The sequence below is a fragment of the Petromyzon marinus genome, chromosome 28 (assembly GCF_048934315.1).
Source record: "Petromyzon marinus isolate PM22_M1 ecotype Great Lakes invasive population chromosome 28, UKy_Petmar_22M1.pri1.0, whole genome shotgun sequence".
Classification (NCBI taxonomy): domain Eukaryota; kingdom Metazoa; phylum Chordata; class Hyperoartia; order Petromyzontiformes; family Petromyzontidae; genus Petromyzon; species Petromyzon marinus.
In genome coordinates this window covers 3,774,892-3,781,938 of record NC_133694.1, presented here as the reverse complement: position 1 = coordinate 3,781,938, position 7,047 = coordinate 3,774,892, and the positions used below count along the sequence as shown (strand labels likewise).

Genomic DNA, 7,047 nt, shown 5'->3' with positions numbered 1-7,047 from the left:
TCTCCCTTTCACTGGGATGACAGAGAACGCCACGGGGATGTGGAGAGACGGAGAGACAAGAGAGAGAGAGAGAGACACCACTCCCGCTCCCCCCAACGCAGTGGTGGTGCAAGCACACCGAGGGGGGGGGGGGGTGGCTAATCTAAGCAGAAAAATATATTTTTTTGTCCACCCACCCTCCCCCTCTCTTTCGATTTTATACGTTCCTAGTGAGATGAATACATACTGACGGCGGTGAGCTATGTATCGAGATGAGATAAATGCGTTCGCGTGCTTAATGCGACTAATATATTTTAATCATGGTATTAGCATTAACAGATTGTCGTGCTTATATGGCGCAAAATTTGAGACGGCGTTTTCGTGCACCTAATTTTGGTTTTAAAATCTGGGGCCTTTTTAGGATACTTGAGGCCGTAAGGTTTTGCTTATTTGCTTTTGCCTTCGCGCCACCACCGCCCACACGTCACGCCTGAGAGAAGCCCCCACGGCGTCCCCTGACTGAGCCGGCACGAGGACACTCGTTTTGCTGGGGGTGGTGGAAGCACGTGGGGATGGGAGTGCTGGGCGTAGCTGCCAGTGTAAAATGACGTCGCCGTGAATTTATGATGAGGGATTGAGTGGGCACCCTAAGATCTCGGGACCTCAGATATTGTATTCTGCTAAATATTGACGACGATGATTATTAAGTGCGACTGATGGTGAAAATGCTGATGAGTGAGATCATGAAATCCCACAATCTCGCTCATATGTTCTTTTCATCAATTGCACATCATAAACATGTTCATACAAATACAATCTTTGATTTATGGGCTTGGTGGACACGACGTTGAGATGGGAGGATTGCGTTCAAGGGACACTGTGAGATGATGTCATCGTGAATGCATGATAAATTTAGTGGTGATCGTGGGTTCTCGTAGCGTCGCTCAGCATAATTTCCATCATCAAGAGCACATGGTCAGCATCATCTAGTTTTTTTTTTCCCTAAGCTCACAATTCAAGATACTGTAAATTAAAAATTTGTTCATGGTGGTCGATAAATACACGTAGGGATGGGAGGCCTGTGCGTGAGAGTCAACGTGCGGATGACGTCACCGCAAATGTATTATGAATGGAGTGGTGATCGTGACGTTTTGTGATCTCACTGCGATCACCATGATGGTGAGCACCAAAATCATCGTGAGATCACGAGATCTCGCGACGACCACCCAATTCATAATGGCGATGCTCACGATCCTGTTCATCCTCGTCGCATTATCGAGATTAATCACGAGTTCAACATTACTGATATTACGACGATGCTGATATTGTTGTCCAAGCAACAGCAACATCATGATGATCATCAATACAATAACTATAGGTATGAATCAAGATTTAGTTACACTAGACATCCGTGATGATGTCATTGTCATGGTGATCACGATAATCAATTATACCGTTATTATGTCATCATTAATGAAATAGCTCATCAGAAAAAATGTGTAATTGATAAATCGAGAGCTGGATTAATACCAACTCCATTTCATCATCATCATCAATTCAATCACAATTAACCACAATCTGCTGCAATAGATTTTAATTAACATCTCAAGATATTAATGATTTTTCAACATTCACTAGCTCCTTAAAATTCACAATCATGATGAATTGCGCTGAACATCATCAGCATCATTATGCCCCAATGATATTCCACTTGCTAAACAGTAAGAAATACATGATTATTATTTATTATCAGCCATGATAAATCCACTGCTGGATGGAGGTCTCCCGAAGCCACCACCAATATCTCACGATCCCGCGATGCAACAATACAGCCGGCAGCTGCATGAGAAGCGATTTCATCATTCCATCTCCTGCGGATGACGTGTTCCATTAAGAATTAAATTAACAATAAATAAAATATATACGCAGGACCGCACTGCATCTTGTTTCAGTGCCTGAATGGCATTGTGACAGTGTCTCTATTTGGGAGACCTGAGCTGTTGGTCATCAAATGCATCTTCATTTTATCACCATCAACCACCATCATATCATCACGAAGACCTTTGCTGCTCAACGCCCCCGAATTTCCCACCACGCACAAGCAAGACCACCCATCCTTTTCGTTTTTCCCACCACATATAGGCGTGGAACCCAACAGGTTTACATTTCCCACCACGCATAAGCATTGTCGCCGCGTTTGAGATTTCCTACTGCGCACAGGCGGTCACGCCTTTGGCCGAATCAGATTTTGATATTGGAAGCTAAGCAGATTTTTGGGCCTGGATATTGCACGGATTGGGCGACTGCAGTTGCAGGCTTGCTGCTGTGGTTGGGTCTGCATTGTGAACAGCAGACGGCAATGCAGCAATATCCATTATTGGACTGTAGTCTGCTCCCAGTCTATGTTGTTTAACGCCTTAGAATTCCCACAGCGCATTGACACGACCACCCCTCCCCTATCTGCCTACCACCAACGAGACGGTTTTTTTTACATTCCTCACTCCTTTACGTGCGCATCCGCGTTGGGAAATCTAAACCCTGCGTGCAGCCAACGCGGGGTTTCCCCAACTCGCGCACAGGGCTGGGTGAGACGGCGGGGGGAGGGGGGGGAGACAAAGAAAGAGGCGGGGACTAATTTGTAGGCGTGACTTAGCGCGCGCGCCCCCCCCCCGAAACTACGAAGTAAATAAATAAATAACAAGCGCTCACCCCCCCACCCATGGCCTCCTCCCCACCCCCTTCCTAACAGCCCCGCCCCCCCCTGCTCGTCTCCCGCGCCCCGCCCCTCACGCAAAGCCCCAGCGCGAGGCGGGCCCGGGGGGCAAACTTGCCTCCGCCGCCGCTGCCGCGCTCGATACGACTCTTTTTTACACGCGCCTACCCGCCCCGAGGGCGCTCGACAACGGCGGGCGCGAGGACCACGCCGCGTTGGGAAGCGCCCTCGGGGCGCCTGGCGCGTCCGTTCGTTGGGGCGGCGGCTACCGCGCCCATTTCCTGCGGATGAGCGCGCGCGCAGCGTCCGTTGGAACCACGACGGCGTCGGCGGCGTTAGGTTTAACATTACCGTCGTTTTAAATTTGCTTAATTAACGGAATTGAAATAAAGTAATAATCATCGTTCCTCGTTCGTTTGGTGTTGGTTATTTTAGCGGCGTCGTTGTTAGACGGGGTTTTTTTTAATTTTCTTTTCATATATTTTTTTCCCCCGTTTAAGATTGTTTTGAAGGAGAGTGTATACGCGTGAAGTAGGAAAGTTTTCTCGTCAGATTGATTGCGTTAAACATTTGGACAAGCGTTTATATCCAATTGTAACAAAAAATATAGCCCCGTAAAATCGTGACATTGTAATAAGACAAATAATAAAATAACTCCGCTGAGGCAGAGCCAGCCGGCATTGGAAAAGCCCCAACATCAGCCTCGCCGTCAGGTAAAATCCCATTCGCACACGACCACCACCACACACAATACAGCCAAACAATCGCACTCACAAATAACAACACCAACATTGCAAGTTCTAACCAATTAACGCTGTTTAATGAACAAATTAGTGCGAGTGGCGGCTCGGGCCTGCGGTGCGGGGTGAGGCCTGGCTCGACTAGCGACGCTCCAAATCATCTTAACGATTGTTGTTACATAACAACACCAGTTATAATCATAAACGTAATGATACTAATTATTGCGACTGTGGTGTGAGCTATAATGTCTCGTTAATTGGAGGTGGTAGGTTAAACCCGTTTGGGTTTAAGCCGCGGCTGGTGCCTGGGCTGTTAAGCCGCTTTGGTGCCAATGCCGCATCTCATTAAACGCGGCCGCGCTGATTCTGCTTTGCATTATAAATAATCACCCGTATTGTACAAGCAATATAATCCTTTGTTGTGATCATTGCCGTCGTTTGAGTCGGTTAATTTCACAGCCCTAGGCGCGGGAAGCGTACGTGCTTGTGCGCGGTTACACCGTCGTGTGCTACCACAGTGCATCGCTCGTCGCACATGCAATACAGTACCCGGACTGCCTTAATACATTTTAATATCCATCATTAAAAAAAGAAACACGACTGCATATTGTCTGTAAAACACTGCTTCCGTAGGAAGGCCGTTGCCGAAAATGCCCTTAGAATCACAGTATCTTGTCGGTAACAAACACACCACCCCCCCCACCCCGTGTTGCCTTCATATGTACGTACCGCTTTAATCCGTGCATGTTTTTTGTATTGTACAGCGTGTGCAATCGCTCGCATTTCACGTGTCACCCGTGTATACGCGTGCACGTCTCGATCTAGTAACGCAACCAACGAGCAGCGTTGGTGTAATTTTTTGTAAAATATCATTTTTACCCCCCCTCTCTCTCTCTCTAAAATGTTGATATTTAATGAAATAATTCGCCTGCCCGCTCTCTGCCGGCCATTTTCACGCCTCCGCTCTCTGTTCGCTTCGCGAGACGAGAACAGAGAAGCGAGCGAGGCACCGCGCCCCGCGATCTCGGGGGCCTCTTCCTCTCCTCATCCTCCTCCTCTTTAGCCATCTCTCCCAACCCCCCCCCCCCCTCTTCGTCTTCGTTTTATTTCTGAGCTAAATAGATTTGTCTAAACGCGCACATTTTTTAAAGGGGGGTGGGGGGGGTAGTGCCTTTGCTTAGTTGGGATTTTTTTTGTGTAACATTCATTTGTTGCCGCGAACGGATTTAATCATTGTGCTTCTTGGGGGTGGGCGTGTGTGCGTGTGTGTGTGCTGCTTTTTAAACAAGCGCCGCGGTCGGTGGCTTTGCGAGCCCGAGCCCGCTGTGTCTGTGAAGGTACGTGATCGTTGCTATTATTATTGTTGTTGTTATTGCAGAAATAAAACCGGCGGGCGGGGGGGGCACAGGTTTCATTGTAAAATCCAACGGATATTTTGAGGGTCATTGTTTCAACAAAAAATGTCACCACACACCACCCCCCCCCCCGTGTTTTTTCGTTCTGCACGTCCACGCATTGGGAGGTGGTTGGTGGTGGTGGTGGGGATATTTGCCGAGAAATGGGGCCCCCGGTTCGATCTTTCGTCCGTGCAGTCGTCGATGCTTCGCGTAATTCGCAGTGCCCGCGGATTGCCGTGCTGTTGTTACTCCATTTTTAAAAGGCTTCCAACCACCCCCCATCACCACCACCACCCTTTTTTTGAGACGTATTGTTTGGACGCGTGCAGACATTGCAGAGCATTGCGTTCTTCGTATGCCTCCCACATGTATTGGCGCCGAACGTGTGCACGTATACGTGTGTCCGCTGTGTACAGTATACGGATAGGGCAGCGAGCGGAGCGCACGGTGGTGGTAGGTAGTCGACCCTTCGCCGTTGTAACCATTGTTTTTCGTTGCCCCCAGCCATCGTAGTTTGCCCTGCAGGGTGGGTAAATTGAGCGCTGCTTGGCAGAGGGCGGTCGGCGTTGGACGCGACGTTGATTAAGGAGAGCGACCTGGGACGTGGGATTTTTCAACGGCGGCAATGACAGACGGCGACAGTGGAGGAGTGACGCCTCGGTGCTCGGGAAGAGACACGAGAAGAATTTGATTTTGGACGTACAGTACAGGGTGTGTGGTGTGCATAGAAAGCACAGAAGCCTTCTCCAGCCGTCCGTTGTTGTGCACGGTGTGTGCATTAGGTAGCTCGCAGCCATGCACGATACAGTCATGCAACCGACCCTTTGAGGCAGCCCGGGTGTTGATTGTCTCAATTCCTACGCCCGTATCGCATCCCGTATTTCAAGTTTGCATGCGTGTTGAGGGGGGGGGAGATTTAAAGATTCAAGCTGAAGCGTCGAACCGGCAAATCTTTGATCCGAAATCAAAACTGGGTCAGAGCACCTGCGTTGCATGCTCACCCCGGGCCATTGTGAAACCCAGCCGCCAATGAGACAGTGTCTGTGTGTAACCGCACGGCCACGTTTGTGCGTCTGTTCCCCCGTCTCAGTCGCCCTCTTGTGGCTGCAGAGTGTACACGCGTGGCATGTTGGGGGGGCTTGGGTACATGCATCGTGCGGAATAAGGTGTTCCTTGCTTCATGGTTAATTTTCGCCTCCCAATAAACGCCCAGGAAAATGTTGCAAATGTGGGATCCTAAAATGAGCAGGACCGAACACGCGCTGTTATGCAATGTGCATGGGCCGTGTAGGGAGGGGGAGAGTGGAGTAGGGCTGGATGGATTGGTGGTGGAGGCTCCTGGGAGATGAGGGGAGGGCTGAATGCAGTGATTCTGATGTGGAAGAGAGGCAGGGTGCGAAAGGGTGAGGAGAAAGGGGAATGGTGAGCCGATATGGAAGGAGTGTGAACAGGCATGTGAAATTACCCTATTCCCACCTATGCTTTTTCATAATTCATGGGAATGCTGAATGGGCTTCACCCATAAAGCCAATACCCCTACGTTATTTTCAAAATTGACATGTTTTGTCAGTGGAGCAAGTTTGGACACATGGTGCAAGTCAGCCTGTGATGAACATCTTATTGCTGTGTGCATCTAATCGCTAACACATTATTTTTAGTGTTGCATTTTAAATGACACTGGTCTTCAAACAATAAAAGTGTTTTTTTTTCCCTGTAATCTCTGCATACACCACACTGCACCTGCTCCCCTCCAGATGTGCTTGCCACCACCCGTGTGTAGTCCCTTGCAGGGAGTCCTGAGGCCGAGTGGAAATACTGGTACACACATAGCTCTGAACTGAGTCCCTCCCCACCACAGTACTCTTAATGACGGTGGACATTTGCTCCTAAGTTATTTCTTTCTTGTGACCATTGCGATAATGATGAGTGAATTCTGTATAGCTTTTATGTGCAAGTCCCCTGTCCAACTTGATGACTGATTCTGTTCAGAAAGGGATGCCATGTTCAATGAAAGCTGTCCAGCAGTTGTTTTTCCCTGAACAACCTGTCAGGACTTGTTCCAATATCTAGTATACCTAACAAATGTGGTTGTGATTGGCGTCAGTTCCTTACCTGTTTCAGATTAACAATATTTAAACGGGAACTTGCTGCATGACCTCCTGCTCACAGTTTGTATATAAATGCTACATTTGGTTGTCATGCTGTGACGTTAAAATAT

The 7,047-nt window shown here is 48.6% G+C and overlaps 1 protein-coding gene across 2 annotated transcripts in view; it reads left to right on the top strand.

Moving 5' to 3' along the window:
- The first annotated feature begins 2,927 nt into the window (after window positions 1-2,927).
- The window catches only part of LOC116946916 (guanine nucleotide-binding protein G(I)/G(S)/G(T) subunit beta-1), a 31,441-nt gene continuing 27,321 nt past the window's right edge, over window positions 2,928-7,047 (top strand). Inside the window, exons 1-2 of one of the 2 annotated variants that reach the window (XM_032962185.2) lie at window positions 2,928-3,405; window positions 4,722-4,769. The gene's annotated coding sequence lies outside the window, so the exon portion shown is untranslated. The remainder of the gene's footprint in view (window positions 3,406-4,721; window positions 4,770-7,047) is intronic. The other variant, XM_032962184.2, reaches the window with a different exon arrangement.